The sequence below is a fragment of the Ambystoma mexicanum genome, chromosome 5p (assembly GCF_040938575.1).
Source record: "Ambystoma mexicanum isolate Mex_15411 chromosome 5p, UKY_AmexF1_1, whole genome shotgun sequence".
Taxonomy (NCBI): Eukaryota; Metazoa; Chordata; class Amphibia; order Caudata; family Ambystomatidae; genus Ambystoma; species Ambystoma mexicanum.
The window spans coordinates 339,137,525-339,164,875 of NC_090930.1; positions in this window are offsets into that span (position 1 = coordinate 339,137,525).

Consider the following 27,351-nt stretch of genomic DNA (forward strand, 5'->3'; position numbering starts at 1 on the left):
GTCTGGATGAGAGTGATAGAATACCCTGGGTTATTTTTAGACTTCCAAAGATAGAATCCAAGTGCTCTTGGATTTACATGAAGTAGAAAGAGGTAACTGGGATAGTGTAAAAACAGCTCTCATAGATAGATATAAGAAGAACGCTTCTCCATATCTAAACCTCTTAAGGGACTCTGAGAATAGAAGTAGGTAAAAAAGTGCTGTCTCCTCATCCCTTAAGAAATCTGTCAATACTGAGTATAGCAGTAAAACTGCGGTCTTAGACTCAGCTGAGCCCCCTTGTAAAAAGGCTGAGGCTTTTAACCTTGAAGTAAGAGAGGTCCCCTTAGGAGACCCCTCCTTAGAGATAAAAGGCATTAACTGCCACTCTGAAGGGCACATGGGTGTAGCACCCATAACTTCAAATAGGGACAAAGCCCCTAGGCCGACAAAGCTAGAGGTCACTCCTGTGACCCCACCTTTAGCTGCTGCTAAGGTGATAGAGCCCCTTGAAAAAACACATATAGTGGAGGTGGTTCAACTAGTTCCTTGAAACTTAAAAACGTCTGTCCAAGTACCAATATGGTGTAATACCAGTAACCAGATCACTGTTGTGACCCCACCTTCAGTTAACACTGAGTTAAAAGAACCTCTTGAAAACCCACCTAGAGTGGAAGTGGTTCACCCTGTGGATAGAAACTTATACATTCCTGTCCAATCTATAACGCTGTGTAAAAACTTTGTTGAAACCTTAGTGTTCATGTCACACACCCTGTGTGGTGTATGTCCTATAGAATAAAGGCCCCTTCAGTTAAACCTGTAGTGGCTGAACCATTTGAAAACCCACTTACTGTTGAAGTGGTTCCTAAAACTCTAAACATGGATACCCCTGAAAACCCACTTACAGAGGAGGTGATGCAGATGGATGTACAAAGCTTAGGTGTTTTTAACAACCCTAAGAGGGCAAGGAGTTCCCTTGACCCCAAGGTAGGAATTGAGTTTTCTCCTTTAGTTCAGAGTGCCCAGAATGAAACTTCTAGGCCTGAAAAACTGAAAACCAAAAAGAGTTATGAGAAATCTAAGAATAGCTTTCTTACTAGGCCTTCTAATAAAAAGCCTGTGACTCCAACTACTCCTACAGGAGAGATGGATAGGTGTTCTGACAAGCCTAGGGTCTCTGTTTCAAGAGACCACTCTAAACCTGTGGGATCCTCTACAGAGAATCTTACTGTAAGTCCTAATGTTAGCAGGGCAACCTCTAACAAAGGCAAATCAAAATCTAGAATATTAGGGAAATGGGAGCCCAAACCATGCTCTATCATTTCAGTTCCAATTCTAAAGTCTTTGACCCACACTGTTTCTGAGGAAGGGTGGATAGACAAGTTGGAAACCTAACTAGGCCTTTGAGGACTGGTAAACCTCAGAGCTGGTGGAAATCCAGAAAAGATATGTCTAAGGCTAAACCCCTTGACATTGTGGGCTCTACTGCTGAAAACCCCCTTATAAATCCTAGTGTTAGAAGGGAAAACCCTAACCAAGGTAAAAACATATCTAAGAGGAAGTGGAAGAATGTACAATGCTTTGCCACCACCCATCCAACTAGGATACCTGAGACCCAACCTGCTCATGTGAGAGAGGTGGTGAGGAATCATGGAGACCCCTTTAGGTCTAAGGGATTTCTTTATGAGAACCCTTTTAAAAAGCCTATTGTAGGTTCAGAGGTTGTCACAACTGAGAGACTGTTTAATCAGATCCCCTATACCTTAGACAAGAGTAAAGTGCCCAACACTACTTGTAAGTCATATAGTTTGCAAATGATAACTAATATAAGAAAAAGTATAAGAGCAAGGGTTACAAAAAGATTGCTAGTGACTCAGCAAACAGTTTAACTGACCTGAAACATGAGATCCATCCAGGTGAGGATCAGCTTCTTCTGTTCCTTAGTCTGGTGGGACGAGTGTTAGGTAAGATTTCCACAGAGATGGAAAATCTTCCTTTCCTGGTTCAACTCGAGAACTTTTTGCTTTTCTAGTGGGATATTTTTCATTAATACCTCAGTGAGTGGGAACCTTTTTCCACACTCACCTAATCTTTAACTCTTTTTATGGATGTCATTATTAAGACTCTCCATAGTGTCTTTTTAAAGTCATCATGTCTAACAACTTATTGGCAAAACGTGCCTGTTGTTGCTGGGTTGCCCTAGGGGCTCCCCATTTCACTTTCTTGTGCTAACCTTGAGTAAACTACAGTTCCCAAGGGTAGAAAGGATCTTTGGATCCCTTTTACATTTTATTCTGTGAAACCAGCACACCCCACCTTATGTGGAGTGCTAGGGAGAGACAATGTATCCCCTTTCACATTAAAACTGTAACAATTCTGTTACGGTGACAAGCTTACCTTTAATGGCTGGTGGCAGTGATACCTTTTACTAATTTGGTGCACCTTTACTGCAGGCTGTAATCACTGCTGAGTAAAGGCACCTATGGGTGCTCATTTTACCAAAATGGCCCCTGTCTTCTTTTTCTGCCATTTTAGTGTTTCTTGCTATTTCTTGTTCATTCCCCTGACATCCAGGGTGGGAAATTCCTTTGTTTGAGTTTTGTCTTTGGAGGGAGTCCCCTGGACACCCCGCCCAGGCTCCAGTCAGTCTGTAAGCACAGGAAGAGGGGGAGGAGTCCAAAACATCCCCCTCCTTTGTTTTACGCCTTCCTTCAACTGGGACAAATCCCAGTGGGGGGCTGGCTGTACTGATTGGACAACCAGATTCCCCTTTTCTTATAAAATGCAGGGAGAGAATGCAGAGGTTGTGCTGTAGTTCCTGATAAATACTGGAAACCTGGAATCTGAAGTCATGTTGACCATTGGAACAGAAAACCGAAGAGGATGATGAAGGAAAAGCGGTGGTAATGATTTTCAGCGACCAGAGAGCCTGCTGTGTAACCAGAGTCTGCTGCAGCCCTTACTTCCAATCAACCTGGTGTCTCTGAAAACAACAACCCAAACCCAGAGCCTAGCGAGACTTACTTGACTCAAGAAGACCTGCATTTTGAGCTATCCCACGGGTTGCTGCGATCGTGCGTTCTTGCAATACCCCAATACCCTGGGAACTCCAGCCACTGTGTGGTCCACGGTCTTCCGAATTCTGAATCTCACTGAAACTTCGTGGGCATCCTGGTGTATATCCAGAGAAACAAATCGAGTCCAAAAAGTCCCCTCACAAGAGTGCTGGACCTTTTAAACAATGAGAATTCAACCACTTTTTTCTGTCTGATTCTGTGCTCCTTGAAAAGGCGCAAAATCCGCAGAACCGCATTCAGCCATGACAGAAATCTTGCCTAGAGCCTTCTTCATTGATCCCTGCTACAAAGTCCCTTCTGAGGTCTTGTGTTCAGACTCCAGGACATGGAATCCACTGACTGGGTATTTGGCTGCAGTCCCTGAAGTTCTCCTGCTGCAATCTCTTCTTCATTGCTGAGGTACTGTGTGGCTTGGGTATATACTTACCTTAAGCCTGTTGGGATGTCTGTGTAGTCTTGGGATGTTTTCTGTGATTGGGAGGTCCCACCTCCAGTGCACCCAGTCCCACTGCTAAAATCCTGCTGGGGTGTCTTCTGTGAAGCCCATGGACCATCTTCTAACCCTAGAAATAAAGTACTCACCTGTTTGCCAGTTTTCCTAAGGAAACTCTGACTTTTGCTACTAAAGAACTTATTCTAACACTGCCTGTTGGTCACTAGTCCTAGTGGCCCCCTTCTGCCACTGAGAACACTCATGCTCCACGAATAAGGGAAATACTATTAAGGGATTGGGACTTCTGCCTAGAAAAGAAATCAAGTGTTTTACTTACTTGTAACGAGTTGGTGGGTAAATGTAATTCTCAGAGTGAACAGTTACAAAAGTTCTTACTGATCTTGAATGTGTGATGCACTATTCTTAAAAGTATGGTTAACATCTGTTCTTCCTTAGCCACTGTTTTACCAGTCTAAAAGGAAACTAGATGTAAAGGTATTTTACTCTCCTGTGATTAGGTTGTGCCTCTTTACAAAAGTAATGTGTTGGTTTCACCAGATTATTCCTGAAGGGTAATTGTATGAGTGTCCTCCAACTGTTGGTATCACCAGTTTAGTCCTGTTTGGATAACTGTATGAGTGTCCCACAACTGGGTCTTGCTTCCTCTGACTTGCTGCTAGCCTGTCCTCAATAAGTCTACATTAGGTTGTTGCCTACGTAGGATAACTATTCAGTAGATTGTGACATTGGGTTTTACTTTCCCCTTCATTGTGAAGTTAAAGTATGTGGGTTTTACTTACCTTGTGTTAGCTGTGTGCCATCCAAAACAAGTTACCAGAGTTATTGCGTACCTCAATCTGGGGTTCCCTGATTTCCAAAGCATCTGTAATTGTATATTACCTCCTTAGGTTTTACTCACCTGGTATAACTGTGTGTTATGGCAAAAGTAGTTATAGGTTTCTACTGCACCTAGAATAAGTGTTTCACTATTCACCAAAAAGTATATTGTTGAGTTGACTGTTTATGTGATTTGCTCCAAGAATCAAAGTACAACTGGAAGGCCTACTGCCCTTGTATCACCAAAAGTAATCTGAAAGTAACCATTGGTCTTTTACTCCCACAAATAGGTTTGACTTATACTAAAAGTGTATAACAAGGTTTTTACTTCCCTAGAAGTACTGTTAGGTTTTCCAAATAAGGTTTACACTTGGACTGTGTACTTTCAAGTATAGTGGAGTGCTTTATATTGTGATTTCAGATAATGTGTTAGTACTTACTTAACCCCTAGATTTATCTGGGCCTGCCTGTATTTAAATAAATCCTTCATTTTTACAATAGATAGTGTTTCCGTGTTTCTTTGGATCATTTGTATTACAATTTCACTTGTACTGTATCTACCGCCCTCTCTCCCTCCTAAGATAAGCCTGGCTGCTCTGTCTATGATACCCCGAACTCAGGTTGTACAGCCTTATACTAAGAGTGGAGTCTTGTACTGCCTCAGTAAAATGGTTTTACTAAGCCCTTAAATGGACTTCAGAAAAACTGTCCTAACACAGGGGCAGGGACAGGAGGCAATGCAGGCGGCCGCAGAGGTGCCTGTCTGTAATCCTGTCCCCGATCCTGTGACTGCATCATCTGGCACCAGCAGGAATGCCTTCATCCTGACCCGTTTTCAGGGAGGGGATGCGCACACAACTGGCCTTCCCCTCCCAGCGGACGTGGCAATCCGGGGCCGTGTTGAGCCTGTACTGGCTGGGGTGGCGTTGCGTCAACGTAGCATTCGGGATGACATGCAGGGTTCTGGTGAGGACACTGCACGTTATTCCGGATGCCTCGTTGACCATGTTGACCAACTAGGACAGGTCACCAGTGCTGGGTTCCTCCGTTTGCTGGACCTTCTACCGACCCCCTCCTCAACTGAACCCCCTATGCACCAGTCGTCCTCCGTGCCATCTTCCTGCCCAAGTATCAACTCAGCACCCTGTGGAGCTGCCCCTGACCCAGCGGCCAGGCTGGTGGAGGACACATCCCTGCCACAGTCGGGAGTCGGAGGTCCAGCAGGGGTGGCCACCACAACAACTGGACCCCAGAAGGAGGAGGACGTGCAGGCATCAACAGGCAGGGCACATGCACGGCAGCAGCAGACTCAAGGTGGGAGCGATGATGGCTTGGGGCCATCAATATCAGAGGGGCAGGCATCAGCCGGAGGGCAGGAGGACCCTGGATTGTTAGTGTCTTCCGTGTGGCAGCGGTTGGTCCAGCAAATAGATGCAGAATGGCAGCAGGCAGAAGAGGGACGGCTCACTATGGTCAGGGCAGAAAACTCCATGTGCAGTGCATTGAGGCGGGCTTAGTGCCTCGAGGCAACTCACAGGGAGTTGGAGGAGGCCATGGCTGCATCCCTGCAAGACCTTGCCATGATGCCGCCCACGCTGAGCCTGCCGCTGCCTCCGACACAACTGCCTCTGCCAGCACAACGGCATCTGGGATGATGGAATCCACCGGCGGCGTCGTGCCCGTGCCCTGCCTAATGATGCCGGCACATCCTCCATCTGCTGGGGTCCAGTTGGTGGGGTGTCCACCCCTGCTGGACCTCTGACTCCTGACTGTGGCAGGGATGGGATCTTCACCAGGCTGGCTGTGTTGGTTGGGGCAGATCCACAGGGGGCCCTGGTGGCATCTGGGCCAGAAGACGGCACGGAGAACGACTGGCGTAATGAGTGGAACTGTTATACGTCACTTCCATCATGTCCCTCCACAACACCTGGGTCAGTGCAGGCAACACACATGCAGGATCATGCATGGCACATGCAACATACATTGGCATCCATATCCAAGGCACTGTAGTTGCATCCAGTGGCGGGCTGATTCTCACATGCGCCATGGGACATGCAGATCACATGCACCACCGGAGGGTCATGCATTTGGCCCGGTATACCCCCAGACACAGTGGATACAGCGATGACTAGGCTGTATCAGTGAATCAACACATTGTCACCAACATGTGCCATGCTTCCATGGTGCACACACTACTCAAACACATGGACATATAAATCATGCATGTCCATGACAACAGCACACATCTCTCACACCCCAAACATTACCATGTCCATGACACAGACGCAGGCATGCATAAATGTGTGCGTTCCACATGCTGCTCCGCATGATGCATTGTTACACATGCACCATCCATGTGAGTCACGCCTGACTGGACTCACATGTGGCACCATCATGTCCCTGCACACACACATCCAAACATGACCCATTTCACACATTCAGCCAAGTAGCTAACAACCAGCTCACTGCAACATGCCCTTTTTTAAGCATAAGTGCATGGCCACTTACCGCTCGACTCCAGACGGGCCTGCATCCTAAGGATCCCGTGGTGAAGCACTGGGCGAATGCACTCCAGGACCCTCATCTGCTGGTTGGTAAACTGGCCCCAGCCCCCCAATGAATCCTCTGCTTCCAAGAGACGCCGCGCCTTCTTGAGGGCCCTGGACTTGTTGTCCTCCCAGCGCTTTGGGACTTCTTTGATGTCATGGGGTGCCACCCCCTCCGCGTTGATGGCACCCACTATGACCTTCCAGATCTTCTTCCATCCTTCCTTGTCGGCGTGTGATGGTGTCAAGAGGGCATCATAATGCTCCACCAGGATACCAACTTCATTTTCACTGAAGCTGGTAGCCCTCTGCCTCTGGCTCGGGGTTGCTACTGGTGCAGGAAGGTGTTGTGTCGGACATGGCAACCCCCGAGGCAGGTGTGGCTGGGCAACTGGGTCCTGGGACTGAGCTGTGGAGTGATGGTACATCAGTCGGGAGTCTTCTGTTCCAGGGGTGGTCACTGCAACTGGACCCCTGCAGATGGCAGATGTGCAGACACCAAATGGCAGGGCAGCAGGCGCATAGGCAGCAGCAGATGGCTCATGGGGGGCTCCTCGGGGCTCTGTGGGGCAGTAATTTGGCCTTCTGGGCAGGAGCGTGGTCGTTCAGGTGTTGTCACATGGCCAGCTTCACACGGAGTGATTTGGCATGTGAAAAAACAGCACGTCAGCGTGTAATTCAAGGAAAGGCCCTTAGCACGTAAGCGCGTCTGTGACGTAACACGTGCAGGCGTTTCCCTCACCACGGGTTGAAGGTCCCACATGGGTTTCCATCACTCTGTACGTGCTCTTCGTGGGATGAGGTACGTGAATTCCGAGGGTGGACTTTTACACGCGTTTGGCGCGAGCAAGGTATGTGTACTCCGAGGGGTGCACTGGGAGTTTTCCACGTGTTTTCGATAGCGCGAGAGTGGTATGTGTATTCCAAGGGGTGCGCAGGGAGTTTTCCACACATTTTCAATAGCACAAGAGTGGGACGTGTATTCTGAGGGGTGCGCGTGGATTTCATGCTTGGGGGGGCTGTATGCTGGTCCCCTGGCCTTTGCTCCATGTAGGAGATTTGTGCAATGTTTTTGGCGCACGGGGCAGGATTGGGGGCATTACTGGCGCTGCTGCAGGGTCACTGCACCACTCTGCGCCACAGCTGGTTATGGATGTTAAAATCCATGAATACGCTGTGCGCTGAAATGGGTTTTGGCGCACGCGGCTGACGCAGAATTCTGCACGTGCACACTGTGCGCCAGTCGCGATCGCCACCTGTGCACCGAATTCTATGAATTACCCCCCTTATGACAAAACTTAACATGATGATTTAATTCAATGATCAATGGATAGTGTGCTCAACTCCAGGAATACACTATTTAAATGTGGGAAAATGTATACAGGTATTCACGGGGAAAGTGACTCTGAGAGGCATTCCAGTAGGTCCTGAGATTTTTCTGTATGGAGTGAGCATTCTACAAACATGGCGACTCTGCTTAGTGGGAAAAATTGTAAGGATACCTGATGAGTTTTTGTTTAGACCACAAATACCTATGGATGAAGAGGGGGACAGACAACCCCTATAGAATTTGGAACCGCCATAGTAAGCAGGGAAATGGCAATGCTCGAAGGAGTAGATGACAAGGGCAGACCATGGAGAACAGTAATAGCTCTCGAGGAAGGGTACAGATTGACTGACATCACTGTTGACAACACATACAGGGAAGACGAGACAGACAATGAAGTAATGTTTTTTATCAGCATCAAATACTGGATAGGGATAGAAAAGAGGGATATCCAGCAGCGAATGGCGATAATACGTCAGCATTCAGCATTTTTTCAGGAAGCCTCAGAAAACGTGTCCTTTGAACCACAGACCTTTATGACTTAGGCTTATTAAAGGGAATAGGGGAAGTCAAAATAAAGCTGAATCCAGGAGCGATTTTACCTCAAGCAAGACAGCACCCCATGTCTCGAAAGATGCTGATGAGGGTATGTTTCAGACTATCTCAGCACTGATGAAACGAGACATTCTGGTGCAATTGGAATCATTGTGTAATACCGTGGTGTATCCGATTAAAAAAATCTAAAGGAGGGTCATAGAGATTTATACAAGATATAACACTGATTAACCAGGTTGTAGATGCAGAGATTCCTCTAGTTCCTAACCTTGCAATGATACTATGCAGTATCCCGGAGGAAGCTCGATATTCCACGGTGATCGATTTGAAAAACTCATTTTTTTCTCGATCCCGTTGCACAAAGACTCACAAGACTTGACTTCATATATGTTCCGCCAAACTTGACAGAAACATACTTGTTTGCCCCAGGCATGTACTGTGAGCCCACATCGATCTTTAACAGAGTCCTACAAATGGATTTAGGCAATATTGGTCTTAAGAGTGCAGTGATACAATACCTCAATGGCATTTTAATCCGTAGCACCACAGACGATTCGTGCAGACAAGATTCTATTCAGTTGATGACTATTCTAGCAGACAAGGTATATAAGGTAGATAAGGAGATGTTACAATACTGCTAAGAAGAGATGTTATACATAGGGCAGCTGATTTCACATGAAGGAAAGAAGGTGAAACCTTATAGCCAAATACAGTGAAACAGATGCAACCATTTTTGGGGTTATGCATCTATGTTAGAGCCTGGGTGTTTGATTACAGTTCATACACAAGATCCCTTTTGCAAGCCTTACAGAAGGCCCAAGTGGATAAAGTAAAAATAGAATGGACTGAAGAAATGGAGGAAAGGTTTGAGGAATTGAAAAAAGCGATTTGTACAGCCCCTGTTTTGGGGATTCCCAATTATGCTGAGGAATTCTATTTGATTTCCACACACATGGGACAGTCAAAACAGCAGTGCTTACACAGAAGACTAAATTGGGGTACAAGCCTTTAGAGTATTACAGTGGGATTTTTAGACCCAGTTATGAGAGGACATTTCCCTTGCAAACAGTCATTGTTAAATGCTGCATTCACAATCGAGAAGCCTCCAAGTATTGTCATGGGCTGTTCTATGACCCTTTACATGGAGCATGCTCTATTTGCCATTTTAGAGAAACCCAAAGGCACATTGATATCTCAAAGAACTTCAGTTTATGAGGTCATGATTTCTAATCCAACAATTACAATTGTAAGATGTAAAATAGTGAACCCTGCCACGTTCATAGCTGAGCCAGTAGAAGAAGGTGATCATGTGCATAACTGTACTAATTATGATGAATTTTATGATGATATACCGTGTGTGAAGGAAAATGCATTAGTGGGAGGAGACATTCTCTTCATTGATCGTTCTTCCAAAATGTATCAGACTGGTGGGGAGAGGCATTCTGGTGCTGCAGTAATGTGACACAGATTAAATGGAGAATTTGAAGTTGTAGCAAGTGTGAGGCTACAGTCTCACTTTTCAGCACAATCAGCAGAATTAGTAGCGCTTATTGTCACGCTTTAGAAACACGAATGGCAGGAAGTGATGTGTACAATGACTATGCTTACGTGACGTCAAGCGTACACGCAGGATTCGCATGTAGGAAAAGGAGGGGCTACCTCCATGCAGATGGCTCTCCAGTGCAGCACGCATCCTTATGGGATAGGCTTATTAAGGCACTACAACTCCCAGTGGCCTTAGTGGTTGTTAAATATGCAGCGCACACTAAGAAAAAATATTGTATGTCTTGCAGGAACAAAGCCGCAGGTGAAGAAGCCAAAAGGGTTCCATATTCCCCAAATATTTCAAGTTTTGATACTGAGAGTATTAAAAAGAAAGTAGTTATAACTATGGTAATGCAAGAAGGTTTTAATAAATTTACGATAACCCAATTAATGGAGATTCAAGGGAGTGCACCACAGGAAGAGCAGGAATTGTAGAAATGATGGTGGTATTCTTTATCCCACACAATAGCATTATGGTGATATGACAGCAGTGGAAAGCCGGTGATGCCAGTAGCATTATTAAAGGTTGCTCTTGAACAGCTGCATTACCCTGCACATGTAACTAGGGAGAGTCTTGCTGCTACAATTGCATAATACTGATTTATTCTGAATTTGTTGGAGCACAGTGCACTATTTCTGGTGAATTGCATTGTGTGTCAAATGTTTACTGCTGGAGATACACTGAGAACAACTAGAGGGGTAATACCTTGACCATATGGTCAATTTCAGAATTTACATATTGATTATGTCAATATGATGCAGGTGTGTGATGGATATAGGTATCTATTAGTGATGGTCTGTCCCTTCTCTAGGTGGATCGAGGCAGGTCCATGTACAAAGCCTGAAACCACTTGTGCAGCAAAGTTTTTAGTGCGCAACGTCTTCCCAAGATGGTGTGTGCGTGAAGTGCTGAGATCCAACAATGGGCCACATTTTGTTAATGAGTTATTTGAAGAGATGTGGCTTCTATTGAACATTAAACTTACATTTTCTTCTGCTTATCAACTGCAAGTGAATGAGATTGTGGGAGGCTTAACGGTATTCTTAAAGAAAGGATTGCCAAGATTAAATTGACTTTGAAGAAGGGATGGCCATTTTGCCTACCCCTATCATTATATGCCCTTCGGAATAAGCCAGGATCAGACCATCACCTCACCCCTGACAAGCTAGTGACAGGGCGGTAGATGAGAACACCCCTTACACAGAGTAAAGGTGATGCCCAGAGTGTAGCTAAAACATTAGGTGATGTATTGCATGATTATTTGACATGTATGACCTCTAGCATTACTCTATTTCAGATCAAATTAAGTGCCAAGGAGGTTGGTGTCAGAACACAGAAGAAGATGATTAAACAACCAACCCAACTGAACTTTTATCAGCACCTAGGGTATTTGTTGGAGACCTAAACTTGATCAAGAATTTTACTAGAAAGTGGCATGAGCCATGTTTTAATGGTCCCTTTTGCATTGAAAATATAACCCCTTCAGCTGTAAAGTTCACAAAAGACGAGTTTGGCTTCACCTGGGGGAAGTAAAAGCATATAAAGATGAGACCCGCCCTCCCACTGTTGCTGAGCCAGAAGCAAGACAAGAAGAAGAATTTCAGCGTGTACAGACTCGATAAATGGCAAAGAAGAAGGACGATAAAGCAACTACTACATACAGATGTTGGACTAAAATTCAGTGGACACTCCTTATAAATACTTTAAGAGGAGTGCAAAGACTTGCTGAAAATTTTAGTAGGCCGAAAATTAACTTTATAAACATATTGATGTATAACAGTAATGCCTAAACTTCAGTTCTTGATCAGAAATTAGAAACGGGATCAGTATCCAGTATGGTACTTACTGACAGTGATGTTCATCGGTTCATGCATGCTGTTTTTTAAATATATACTTCAAGCTTATCCTGCTCTTGTCAGAAGAGACGTTGATATTCAGATATTTTTAAAGGATCCTAAAAAGAAGAAGGCAAATCTTACAATTACAGATGTAAAGACATTTGATGAATGTATTAAACATGAGAATATAGAGGCTGGCACCGTTCTAGAGAATGAACGAGTGCAATAGGTGCCAGGATGGCACAAAAAAGTGGATGCCATTGTTTTTGTGCATAATATATGCCTGTACAATTACTCATTTTGTCTTTCTGTTCCTCATCGTTCACAATTTCTATTATGTTAGTACTTCAAATGAGACAGAGGCCCCTATGGTTCTTCCCACTACAAAGGCTGCTTTTGATTTGCTTTCTTCCACTGAGATAGAGGCCTTTATGGTTCTCCATACTGTGAGAACTGCCTTTGACTTGCTTCATGAGTATTTCACGACCTTTACATTTGGGAGATATAAGAGAAAAACAGAAGAAGATAATGAGTGGATAAATACTATACAGACAATGCAGAACACTTGGGTATTAACATGTGGTATCAGCACATGAGAAAGGTGGGAGAGAAAACATTGGAGAGTTGTTACATCTGCGCTCTCAAACCCTATGCCATGAATACAGTGCAAACATTTATCTCCAGAGAGGTTCCAGAACACAATGCCAGATGCCTCATTCATCTTGCAGCATGCATGACCAGAGGACAATTTCTGGGAAGATGGGACACTTTACGATGGAGATCAAAATGGTCATTTCTATATTAGAATGACTACATCATGACCACACAGATGGAAAAGGAACCTGGATGGAAGAGCAAGATGCTTGTGCATCCTGCAGCAGTACAGGAATATGCAGTCATTGAAGAGATGAAGAGAATTAACTGCCGTGATGTGACAGAAATAGCTGGATCACCCGGATGTAGGGAGAACATACAAGTATTAGCCTATGGGTGAGTGAAGTCCAAGAAGGGATGGGAAGAAGGACTGATGTCTTGTGCAGCTCTATTGAAGCCAGATTATGTGCAAGAGGTGCAGAGAGTAAACAATGGATATTTGAAGTCATGGGCTAAGTATGCCAAACTGCTGACAAGGGTAGAAGATGAATCGGGTCCAATGGTTGTGATCCAATTTGAAAATACAACATTGTGCTTCTTGAGACATGGAAAGAATCATGTAGGAGACAACAAGTACTGCAGAACTACAGTTGATGTTTCCAGAATGGGGGCAGGGACAGCTGTTCTAATGGATCGATATTGGGTTTGTGGGCCAAGATCCTGTATGAAGCTGCCCAAGGATTGGGAGGAACCTGCTCTTTGGTGATTTTAGGGTTTCGGCAGAGAGCTATTGCATAACTTGGGTGGTTTTTAGGTATTGTGGTAAAATAGTCATAGCACAGTGTATTTATAATAATGGCCTATATGATGGGACAAGATGCCCCTTTTTTCAATATTTGTATTCTGTTTAGGGTTGACTGCAAGTACAGACTATCTAACTTCGCACTTGCAGGGACAAAACAGCACTAGCAGTTTTTCCGGTCTCTTATTTACAAAACCAGACTACCATCTTTGATGGATTGTTCATAAAACTTTTAATAACAATCAATGATTCCCCATACACGCACATGCATCATACATTTTTTAGCTTGCTAGCTGATTCCCAAACTTTTATCTCCCACTTTACCAGGTAAATGAGAAAAAATATTTTACTGCTTCTGATACATTGGTGTGCTTCCCTGTGGTTTCCCCTCTTGGTCAAGGAATTCACATAGGTGCAGAAAACGCAATTCCACTGATTTGGTTTAAAGAGCACCCGAGCGAGTCCCGGTGAGTCCCGCTTTGCCGCTACACGCTGCTGCAGTCTGCTCTGCTTTGCTCTGGATTTTGGATTTTTGTGGACTACAACGCCCAGCAGGCTTTGTGCTGGTCCCTGTTGGAGGCGGGCCTACATAAGCCTCGAGCCACGCGCACCGCGCGCGCGCACCCGAGCGAGTCCCGGTGAGTCCCGCTTTGCCGCTACACGCTGCTGCAGTCTGCTCTGCTTTGCTCTGGATTTTGGATTTTTGTGGACTACAACACCCAGCAGGTGAAATCGACTTCCAAGAAAGCCTATTTCTGTGTGTTTTCTTTTACTTTATACACAAGGTAGACTATATATTACTCATACCTTGTTTATATTTATTTAGGCTTTGTGCTGGTCCCTGTTGGAGGCGGGCCTACATAAGCCTCGAGCCGCGCGCACCGCGCGCGCGCACCCGAGCCAGTCCCGGTGAGTCCCGCTTTGCCGCTACACGCTGCTGCAGTCTGCTCTGCTTTGCTCTGGATTTTGGATTTTTGTGGACTACAACGCCCAGCAGGTGAAATCGACTTCCAAGAAAGCCTATTTCTGTGTGTTTTCTTTTACTTTATACACAAGGTGGACTATATATTACTCATACCTTGTTTATATTTATTTAGGCTTTGTGCTGGTCCCTGTTTGAAGCGGGCCTACATAAGCCTCGAGCCGCGCGCACCGCGCGCGCGCACCCGAGCGAGTCCCGGTGAGTCCCGCTTTGCCGCTTCGCCGCGGCGCCGCTCCGGGCTCACCGTAGAACTCAGCGTTTTGTTTACTATTGTTGCTGTGTTCACTCACTCAGCTATTTCGTAACTACTGATTTGCTAGTTATTACTTTGGTTGAAAAATGGCTCAACCACTTTACTCACTACGGACTGGAATGCCAGTAAAATCTGCAACAGATGAATTCAACCCCTTGAAATCGAAGGAACGGACTAAATCTTTAAAAAGCTTTTTTTCTCGAAATTGCTCCACTCCAAAACAGTTGGCCTCGTGTCCGCCTCCGGCGAAACCACCAAAGGATTTAACTACGGCGGACACTCGTAACTGTTTCTTGGGCCAGTCAACAAGAGGGATGAACCTGTTGTGCCCTGCTAATCAGGTGGGAAAATGTCATGTTGATGAAGGAGTTGTTTGCCCAAATGCAGTAGAGTTAACTGATTTGTCTTTACAATCGCCTGAGTGTGAAATGCTGTATTTGGCCACTTCAAATAATATAACCTCAAATGATATAATTACAATACCAATAAGTGGTCAGACTCTTGAACATAAAAACTCCAATAAAGACAAAACGGACATAGTGGTAATTGATTTAGGCTCCATGCATACTAGTTACTCAACACAAACCATTTCAGAAAAATTATCATTCTCCCCAAAAATGTTTTCTAATGTTAGTATCGAAGAGTCTAACTCTTCCTCATCATTTCTTGACCCCACCCCAAGGCACACATTAAACAGAGAATCTCAAATCAGGGAAATTATTCCTAGAGACTCGCAGTCCCCTCAGGTGGGTAATAGAATTGTGGGTCTAGCACTAGAAGCTATGAACACAACTATGAACACACTAGTGAAATTGTTCGAATCACTTAATGAAAAGCTAAATACACAAAGTGCACAGATTACATCTATTATGGCATGGCAAGCCGCTGTTCAATTGCCTAATCCAAAAGACATTCATTCGGTTGAATCTAAATCTACTTCTCCCATTAGAATCAAGCACTATGACAAGGCATCATCTCCTTTTAATGCTGGTCACAATCGAGAAGAGTCTCTCTCCAATGTGGAGATTCATGATGTTTCTTTTGTAGTGCCCTTTTTCCAAAAAATTATTTTTGACCCAATGGCTTCTGTGACTGGAGAATTGAATTCTCCGCCACCTTGTGTAGAGCTAAGCAATAAGCCAATTTACACAATTTTTGCTAAACCTGCTAAGAGCGGAATGCCCGCTACAAAACCGATAAATCAAGACCTAGGTAAACTAAATCAAAAAACAACTGTAGCTTCGGAAAAAAAGAAATCCAAAAACATAAAAACTAGAAAAGGGGACATTTCAAACTCTGCAAAACAGTTTATTAATACACTTACCACCCCAAGTCAAAAAAATAACAAGATGTCTACTGCCATTACAAAAAAATATGTACTTTTGAATCAAAAGCGGAGAGCGAGAGGAGGAAATGTAAATTCTCCGTCTAACCCTTTACCTCACTCACCTTTAGATGGTCTAGTGGAAGCCATTGAGAGTCATCACCCTTCGATACACATTGAACCGGTGATTCCCCCTACGTTCGCTATTGTCCCTTCCAGTGAGTCTACTAGCTCAACTGCCCCTAAGGAGCAAGCCTCTAGACAAGCAGAAATTAAAAGGGCGGTTGAAGCCTACATGGCCAATTTTGTGCAAGTTCCCATATTGGGAGCCAAGCAAATAGTCCCTGTACCACATGTGACCTCTGAAACCATTCCTAATGACCGCGACCCACCACCACTGAATGATTGCTATAAGGTTTGCTCTAATGTCCTCAAAGCAATTCACTCTGGTGAGGAAGTTAGAAGAGGTGGCAATCCAATTCAAAAAAACAAATTTGAGGATGCTTCATCAGAGAGTTATGGGCTAGAAATAGCCGAAATGGTGCGAGCTCTATTACCAAAAACTCAACCGAAGATTACAGTGCAACCAATAGCCAAATTCCAACAAGTACCTGTCCCAGAGAAAAAGCAATCTAAACCTCTGGCAAGGGATAACAACTTGAATTCACTGATTGTTGGATGTCGCCCAGCTCCTCATCCACAATTCCTCTTAAACAGGAAAATTATTCTTGAGATTTTTTCTGATATAGATGAGCTAGAGGATGTGAGTTCAGCCGATATTGAACAAGTAGAATTTATTGAAAATAACATTCTAACGATCAGTTGCATAAAATTGCGATCTCGTTTAGTTCGCAATATTATACGGTCTGCTAAAAATCAACTTTTTGATATGGGTTTTTTGATTACCCCTGGCTCGTCATTGACGAATGAACCCCAGAGGGATCTTTCACAGGAGGCTGCTGCAGTGGTTAACTCGGGAAATGGAGAGTGTGCATCTCAATGCAATTGTAAATGCAACTGTGTATCAAATAGTTAACTAAGCCAACAATCACCTGCCAAGTTAATACTCCTTGCCTCCTGGAACTCTTGTGGTCACTCCCATTTGTTTAACAACTATAGTACAGACCTTAATCAGTTTGACATAATTATGTTGCAGGAAACCATGCTTACCAACTCTCCAATTTGACAAGGACATACTATACATTTTACTCCTGCAGTACGCGGCGAAAAAGGTCGGCCAATGTCTGGTCTTCTAACTGCCATCAAAATTAGTCCTACCACTGAACTCATGTCAACCTATTCTCCAAATGCATTCATGCAACTAACCATTATTTCTGTTTGCTCAATGTCATATGCTTTAATTAATATCTATTGGAACCATGTTAACACTACTGATGAACTCTTTTTTAAGGAAATGATTTGTATGTTGGACTTTATTGTGATGTCTCCAGAAATTGTACATACTATAATTGCTGGAGACCTTAATGTGCATCTTTTTTCCGCACGAGTCCCATCGGAAAATTCTAGACTAATCCAATGGGAAGACTTGATGTCTTCACGGGGTTTTTGTATGTTAAATGGAGCTTGTGAAGGAGATGTTCCACCAAGTCACACGTGGCAAAGGGGTGTGCGAAGAGCTACTATTGATTACATATATGTCAACTCAAAGTTGTTCATGAGTGGAGTAACTTTTAAGGTCTTGCCTCGAAGTGACAGTGATCATTTGCTTCTAACTAGTCACTGGACAACTTCTTTGGCAACACCACTAAAGCATGCAGCTACTTATTCTGAAGTGCTTAGTGCAAACTCTCAGCTAAATCGAATTAAGTGGTATGACACAACAATACAACGTTACACTAGTTCACTAGTGGCAGCATTTACCCACTCATGACTAAGCAGCTCTCATCCAAACGTTTGCTATTATGACCTCATGCAGGACTTTGTCCCAAGGGGTCAAGATCCCAAACGACAAACAGCTTTGAGAAATCATGTATTTGATATATTGGTAAAAAAGAAACAAACTGAGTATCGTACACAAAAGCGAAAAGCTAACCTTCTTCCTCTCAAATATAGAATCCCAGTCTTGACTCGTATTAAAACAAAATATCGAAACTGGATGCGCTATTATCAAGCAAACCTCTATCAAAAAGATGGAGAGAACATGTTATCTATGACTCGCAATCAAAATACAGCTCAGATGTGGTCCACACTAAATTTAGTTTCATCTAACCCTCAAACACTGATACAGTCGCATAATGTATCCGAAAAAAGTTGGATTGCACATTTCACCAGGATATATGCGCGACCTATAACATCCCCTGCGGGGCCTCACTTTGGTAAAATTATGCCATTTCATCTCAATTTCACTAAAGGTGACATATTGCATATTATTTCAGCACTGAGTGAATCCAAGGCTCCAGGATTAGATGGGCTCTCGAATAAAACATTCAAGAGTAATCCGAATTTATGGGCAGAGGCCTTATTTCAGATCTTTCAAAATATTATTGTCACACAAACTATTCCTGCTACCTGGAGACATTCTATAATCATACCATTGTTTAAGAAAGGCGATTGTCAGCAGCCTCAAAGTTACCGTCCGATTGCTATACTAGATGCTCCAGGCAAATTGTTTTGTCGGATCATTTTGCGAGAGTTCAATGAATGGACGCAGCAGGAATTCAAAAGGGATCCTTTCCAGTCTGGATTCATTAAAGGAATTGGCACTGCTCCAAACATGCTCGCACTTAATCTGATCAAACAAAAATATGTTAATGAAAATCGCAATCTCTATGTTGCCTTTGTTGACTTCAGTATTGCATTCGATTCAATTGATCGGCATCTACTATTTCAAAAACTCTATCAACATGAGTGTCCCTCCTCAATTCTCACATTAATAAAACTCTTGCATTCCCACACCTCTTTGCAGGTGAGATTATCTTTAGAGGGGCTCCTTACAGCTATTATTCCAACTGAGCGAGGCTTAAAGCAAGGGTGTATCCTTGCGGCTACATTATTCAATTTTTTCCTGTTAGACATTGGTATGAAACTTGAGAACACAATCTCCGATTCACCCAAGCTTGGCACTCAGAAAGTTACATGGCTGCTCTACGCCGATGACTTGGTATTACTGTCATGTTCACCCTATGGCCTTCAAAATCTTCTAAATAAATTGCAGGAGTATGTTCTTGAGAACAATTTAACTATTAACCTTGAAAAAACTCAAATTGTTGTGTGTCACAAATCAGCAATCAAAAAAACTTGTAGATTTACCTGGTCTTTGCATAATCAAGAGTTACTCGTAGTGCCATACTACAAGTTCCTAGGTCTTCCATTTTCAGAAGTATTGAACGATGATATATATCGTGTTACACTTGATGCAAAAAATCGCTCGCTAATATCGCAAGCCAAAATTTTACTGTCTAAATACGGCAAATTTACATTAACTCACGTAATTGCCTTTTTCCAGCAAAAAGTAACTCCCATTCTAATCTATGGAGCAGAGACTGTAGCTCCAAAGCCAAGAACTTTTTGGGACCGTCTTGAATCTCAATTTTGGAAAGGTTTGTTGAGATTGCCGCAATCGACCCCAATCCCAATGATTCGTTATGAACTGGGACTAATCTCCGTATTTTGTCAAGTTTTATGGACATTTTGCTCATTTTATCGGAAATGTTTAATTGGTGCGCCGTCTCACAATATTCTGGGTGTGTTGGCTAACCATTTGATAACCTCCAAATTGAAATTCCCGGGGAAATAGTCTGAATGTGTATTAGACATACTAGTTAAGGCTGACATCTCAATAGAATTATTGTTGATGAATCCAACTAAGGCAAAATTAAAACTGCACCACTATGACTGGATAAACACGCGCCAACAATGCTTAGAATATGTAGATTGCGACTTGGTAAAGTATTTGCATAAAAAAATGCGTAGCCCAGAGTCATATCTAATTAAATGTCCTTCAAGCTATATGAGAACCCAGTTGATGCGCATTTGGCTAAATTTGTGTTTAACAAGACAGATCTTGGGAAGGAGACATCTGATGCCCCAAGATCAAACCTTTTGTAGATACTGCCTTAACTACCAAACAATTGAGACTTTTTGTCACTTAGTGGTTGAGTGCCCGGCTCTGAAATATGTGAGGTACAAATTTTTTCATGCAAAATGTAATTTCTATATAGAATATTCTATTGAAAAAATTTGGAATTACTTACTGACTAGTACACATTCCTCTGTTCAAATTGCCTTAGTTCAATTTGTTAATCATGTGATCCCTGAACAATCAAGCTAAGAATGCAAGACTTTGTAAAACTATATATTTGTATATTTTAATTTTACCTTTTTTTGTATCAAATTAATTTTATTCAGATTTATAATGTATGAAACTTTTGTTGATGTAAACTTCTCTGTTTGAAAGGTTGAATTATTCAGCCAAATCAATAAAAAAAAAAAAAAGAGGTTTTTCTTTTTTTACATAATATGGTTTAAAAGGTTATGTGGTACAAATGGAAAAACAATTTAACACTTCGTCTGGATACATAAACATCCTGTGTTCATAATAACACATTCATTTCTCATTTCTTACCTAGACCTTGAACCCCAAAGACAGTAGAGAGTGTACCATCTAAAATAAAGACAAAAGGATATACATAGCACTTGCCACTTTTTCATTTTCTGTTATGCCACAGTGTTCTCAATTATAAATGCGAGAAAGAAAATAACATTTCTTTTTAATATAATAGTTTAATTCTGACTGACTGACAAGACAATACCCTCTCTCCATGCTCCTCAATTTCACAGATACTCACATTAAATTGTGAAGCCTCTGCGTTATTATCAGAAAAAGCCCCCTCTCTGAAGTGGATTATCAGCAAAAGGGAGTGTTGCAAATTCTGCACAGCCTTCTTGCCACAAAGGTAATCTCATAGCCCCAGCTTCGTCAAAAGGCCTGGACTGCCTGGCTCTGCTTTCTGTCTGCCACTCTCCCATTCTCCTCCGGATGGAAAGAAGAGGACCGACCCCCACCTCTTCATCTTCCTACATTTATGAACTAGCTCTGTCACTCAAACTACCTCCTGCCCCTTCTCCTGACGTCTCATGTCACCCCAGCTTCATCTATAATCATGGCATGTGTTCTCTCCAAACACCTCCTCCCAAGTATACTTGTATCAAATTGATTCCTGGAGCGCACAATACGGCTTCATAATGAAAGGACAGCCAATGCATTTTTCTTGCACGTTTAAACATCTACTGAAAAACAAACATAATTTTGCACTGCAGTGTTAAAATGTACATTAATTATTGGGGAGTGTTCTTTGATGGGAAAGTGTTCGTTGTTTAATTTAGGTAAGCATATGTTTTCAGGGCAAACTGTACAGATGGCCCATTTAGGTAAGCATATGTCTTCAGGGCAAACTGTACAGATGGCCCATTCACCATAACATGGGACAATTTCCATTTGCTGTCTTTCATACACAGTGCCACTACAGCATTCAGTTTGCTGCCCCCACGAAAGTGCATTATCTTTCCCATTACTGCTCATCCATTTTTGAGCATTAGTGATTTCTCAGAGTGACCTGAACATTGGAGAATTTTCAAAGGTAGATGCTCAATTAAGAAAAAGACGATTACGTAAATTTCTCAATCGAACCAAAAGAGGGAATTACTTCTCAGCCAAGTCAATAGAAGCATATGACTCCAATCCTCACGAGGACAGGTTGTTCAGCAAAACTGCTTACATATTTACTACTATATTCATGACTGTGATCCAGACGATGACCAATGCCAAGTGGTTGCCAATTACCAGATGGTTGCTTCTGCAGATGATCAACACCACCAAAGAGGGATTCAATGCTATCAAGGAAGAGCTGAGGGCCATACGACTGATGACTCTACAGAACAGATATGTCATTGACATGATCACAGCGATGGAATGAGAAGTTTAGGCCAAAATTGGGCCTTCATGTTGCCCATTCAAACCTGATGATGAGGAGAATGGGACCTTGACAGAGGCCATAATGTTGCTGACGAATCTGTATAACAAGATGGAAGACGAGACCGAGGAAATTATAGGTGACAGTTGGTTTGCTTCCATATTCGCATGGATCCCGCAGTGGATGGCAAACATCTTCAAGTTTCTTGGAGCAGTATTGTTGATGATGATGTTTGGATTTTGTGTAAGGGTGCCATCATGGGTGATGGGGGCTGGGGTGTCCCATGTGGTGGGGGCTGCCTGCAGGGTGGTGTCACGGGTGATGGGGGCTATTGTGTCGATGTGTTGGGGGGTGCTTGCAGGGTAGCGTCATGGGTGAGAGGCCCTGGGAGTGTCGGGCCTGGAGGGGGCTGCTTCAGGGTGGCATCATGGGTGATGGGGGCTGGGGTATCCAATATGGAGAGGGTTGCTTGCAGGGTCGCGTCATGGGTGAGGGGGCTGGGGTGTCCCATGTGGTGGGGGATTCCTGCAGGGTAGCATCACAGGTGATGGGGGCAGGGGTGTCCCATGTGGTGGGGGCTGCCTGCAGGGTGGCATCATGGGTGATGGGGAAGTGGTGTGCCATGTGTTGGGGGCTACCTGCAGGGTGGTGTCATGGGTGAGCGGGATGGCGTGTCCAGTCTGGAGGGGGCTGCCGGCAGGGTGGCATGAAGGGTGATGGGGGCTGGGGTGTCCCATGTGGAGAGGACTGCTTGTAGGGTGGCAACATGGATGATAGGGGCTGGGGTATCCCATGTGTTGGGGGCTGCCTGCATGGTGGTGTCATGGGTGAGGGGGGCTGGGATGTTCCATGCAGGGGACAGCCTGCAGGGTGGCGTCATGCGTGATGGTGGCTGGAGTGTCCCATGTGGTTATGTCTGCCTGCAGGGTGGCATCATGGATGAGGGGTGCTGGGTGTGTCCAGTCTGCAGGGGGCTGCCTGCAGGGTGGTGTGATGGGTGATGGGGCTGGGGTGTTCCATGTGTTGGGGGCTGCCTGCAGGGTGGCATCACGGGTGAGGTGGCTGGGGGTGTCCAGTCTGGAGGGGGCTGCCTAGTGTTAGGCGGAAACCTGTGCAGTTCCCTCGGGGACCACTGCAAAAGATTTAGGACTACAGGCGTTTGGCGGTGAACCCACTTGGTAGCAGTCTGCACCACACAGATTCACTTGGTAGCTGTGGCTGAGCAGTCAGACTTCCCTCAAGAAGAGTTGAGCAGTATGTGGAGTATCCAAAATAGGGCAATTCTTCCCAGCAAGACAAGTAAACACGTAACGAGGCTTAGTGTAAAGATATTAAGGTATTTATTTATAACGAAACATCTATGGAAAACACTATGGCACTCTCACGGCAAACAAATCAAACACAGTTACTCTACGAAGAAGAAATGATCAATCCCCCTAGCAATATTTCGACAAGTCTAGGTTCTACCGGCACCACTTATTTTCAGACAGAGGTGTATACCTCAACCTAGATGGCACTCTAATATTAGTTAGGACAGGAGAGAAAAAGATAGGCAGGTTATGAAATCAACACAGTTCAATACTTCACGGGCAAAATGTACGGTAAGAAGGCAGAACCACAATAGATCATAAAGTTCAGAGGCCAGGCCCACTCGGGGAGAGGCAAGGCGATATGTCCCAGAAAGTCTCTAGTGGAGATGCATTCAAGTCTTTGTAGCAAATTTTATTGGCAGATTGAACCAGTTCAGAACAATAAATGAGAAAAGCTTGGAGGCGACCCAACGGAAAGGAGAGGATTAAGACACCTCACTCGGACCGATCGAAAGGGAAGCCAGGCGGACACGGTACCTTGTTGTGGAGGGCAGCTCCGGCGGAGGCAGTTGTTCCTGGTGGTGGATGCACGTCGGGTCTTTGCCAAGAGTAGAGAGGTTCTCGTCGTCGAAGAAAAGTGAAGTCCGGTGCACCACCAGGGAAGAGACCAGCCGCGGAGTGCTCCGTCACAAGGCACCACCTTTTGGTCGCGGTACAGGGGTAGTGGCTATCCGGTTGCCGAGGTGCGCTGCACGGGCAATTCGACCACTGCGTCCTGAGGTGAATAAAAAGCAAAGGGGACTGGTTGTTCCCACCAGTCAGGGGAAGAGACTCTCCGGCAGGGAGATCTCCTCTGTCGTCGGGAAATGGTGAGTCGGCTCAGCAGGGCTCCACCGGAGGTGTCGTTGTTGCAGGTCGGCTCAGCGTTACCCTCGTCGGATTCTTAGGTCCTGTGGCGACTTCTGAAGATCCAGTCCCAAAAGCCCTGCTTTTATGCAGAAAACCCCCATTCATTCAGCCTAGCTGTCAATCAACACATGCTAAGTGGTGAGCGGGAAGGCTCACCACTTGGGCCAATCACTCCAGAGTGCGACCGGAGTTGGCAAGGCAACTCGGTCCAGGGTGCCTAAACCCCCTCCCACACCCCTGTGGTAACCCAGACAGAATGGCACCACTTTGGAGGGCCTCTGTATAGAGCCCGCCAAAAGTGGAACAAAGGGCTCAACCTTTGGTTTAGGAGTTACAGAGACGAACACAGATGCCATTTTAAAAACCGAGTTCTGGCAGAAAATACCATCCGATAACTTATTTAAGATAAGTAGACCGGTGGTACGTTAGAGATTAACGAGGAAAAGTATCAATCTCCAACAATGGGACGAATCCCATAGGGTTATGTCCGGGGTCGAACATAACAAGCAGTTTCCACTGCCACCAGCCAAAACTCGACGAGGGGGGCGGGACAGTGCCCCCTCGAGTAACAGACCCAGGAGTAATCGAATTACCCCTACTAGTACGTCCACAATAAGATGGTTTGTACTAGTTCTGTTAGTAAATTTAGGTCTAGTAAAGCCAATGGTGACTTTACATGCCCGGGGAGACAGTAGTCAGTCCCCGGGTATGGAGTCTATGGTGGAGGTCCGCTAGGACGCCCCAGTGTTACAGCACGTAGGGTGCAGTGTAACACACATAGAAAAACATATGAGACCCTATGGAGTAAAAGACCCCATAGCCCATAGAACACATTGACATTCAAAGGAATTACACACATTCATGTCCAAGCGTGGGAGGAAAAGAGTCTCACTCTTGGCAGGATGGAAAAAAACAAACTCCAGAAATCCAGCAAAGCTGCTGGGGGACTCACTTGTTTAGAAATTCAGCCTAAACAGAGAATTCTCCCTAACAGTAGCGTCATGGGTGATGGAGGCTGACGTGTCCCATGTAGTGGGGGCTTGCTGCAGGGTGGCATCATGGGTGATGGTGGCTGGTGTGTCCCATGTGTTGGAGGCTGCCTGCAGGGTGGTGTTATATGAGAGGGGAGCTGGGGGTGTCAGGTCAGTGCCAGCAGGGTGTTGTCATGGGTGATGGGGACTGGGGTGTACCATGTGGAGAGGGCTGCCTGCAGTGTGGCGTCATGGGTGATGGGGCCTGGGGTGTCTCCTGTTTTGGGGGCTGCCTGCAGGGTGGCATCATGGGTGATGGGGGCTGGGGTGTCCCATGTGGAGAGGGCTGCCTGCAGGGTAGTGTCATGGGTGAGGGGGGCTGGGGTGTTCCATGCAGGGGGGGCAGCCTGCAGGGTTGGCGTCACAGGTGATGGTGGCTGCGGTGTCCCATGTGGTTATGGCTGCCTGCAGGGTGACGTCATGGGTTAGAGGTGTTGGGGGTATCCAGTCTGCAGGGGGCTGCCTGCAGGGTGGTGTGATGGATGATGAGGCTGGGGTGTTCCATGTGTTGGGGGCTGCCCGCAGGGTGGCATCACGGGTGAGGTGGCTGGGCGTGTCCAGTCTGGAGGGGGCTGCCTGCAGGGTGGCATCACGGGTAATGGGGACTCATGTGTCCCATTTGTTAGGAGCTGCCTGCACGGTGGTGTCATGGGAAAAGGGGGCTGGGGGTGTCCGGTCTGGAGGGGGCTGCCTGCAGGGTGGCATCATGGGTGATGGGGGCTGGGGTGTCACATGTTTTGGGGGCTGCCTGCAGGGTGGCGTCATGTGTGAGGGGGGCTGGGGTGTCCCATGTGGTGGGGGCTGCGTGCAGGGTGGCATCATGGGTGATGGGGGCTGGGGGGTCCCATGTTTTCGGGCTGCCTGCAGGGTGGCATCATGGGAGATGGGGGCTGGGGTGTCATATGTGTTGGGGCTGCCTGCAGAATGGTGTCACGGGTGAGATGGTCTGGTGGTGTCCAGTCTGCAGGGGGGGCTGCATGCAGGGTGGCGTCATGAGTGATGGGGGCTGGGAAGTCCCATGTGTTGAGGGCTGCCTGCAGGGTGGTGTCATGGGTGAGGGGGGCTGGGGTGTTCCATGCAGGGGGGGCAGCCTGCAGGGTTGACGTCACAGGTGATGCTGGCTGCGGTGTCCCATTTGGTTATGGCTGCCTGCAGGGTGACGTCATGGGTTGGGGGTGTTGGGGGTATCCAGTCTGCAGGGGGCTGCCTGCAGGGTGGTGTGATGGATTATGGGGGCTGGGGTGTTCCATGTGTTGGGGGCTGCCCGCAGGGTGGCATCATGGGTGAGGTGGCTGGGGGTGTCCAGTCAGGAGGGGCTGCCTGCAGGGTGGCATCATGGGTAATGGGGACTCATGTGTCCTATATGTTGGGAGCTGCCTGCACGGTGGTGTCATGGGAAAAGGGGGCTGGTGGTGTCCGGTCTGGAGGGGGCTGCTTGCAGGGTGGCATCATGGGTGATGGGGGCTGGGGTGTCACATGTTTTGGGGGCTGCCTGCAGGGTGGCGTCATGTGTGAGGGGGGCTGGGGTGTCCCATGTCGTGGGGGCTGCGTGCAGGGTGGCATCATGGGTGATATGGACTCATGTGTCCCATGTGTTGGGAGCTGCCTGCAGGGTGGTGTCATGGGAAAACGGGGCTGGGGGTGTCCGGTCTGGAGGGGGCTGTCTGCAGGGTGGTGTCATGGGTGATGGGGTTGGGGTGTCCCATGTGGGGGGCCGCCTTCAGGGTGGTGTCATGGGTGATGGGGGTTGGGGTGTCCCATGTGGGGGGGCAGCCTGCAGGGTGGCATCACGGGTGATGGTGGCTGGTGTGTCCCATGTAGTGGGGGCTGCCTGCAGGGTGGCATCACGTGTGATGGCGGCTGGGGTGTCCCATGTGTCGGGGGCTGCCTGCAGGGTGGTGTCATGGGTGAGAGGTCTGGGGGTGTCCAGTCTGCAGGGCGCTGCCGGCAGGGTGATGTCAAGGGTGATGGGTGCTGGGGTGTCACATGTGGGGGGGCTGCCTGCAGGGTGGCATCACAGGTGAGGGGGGCTGGAGGTGTCCGGTCTGGACGGGGCTGCCTGCAGGGTGGCATCA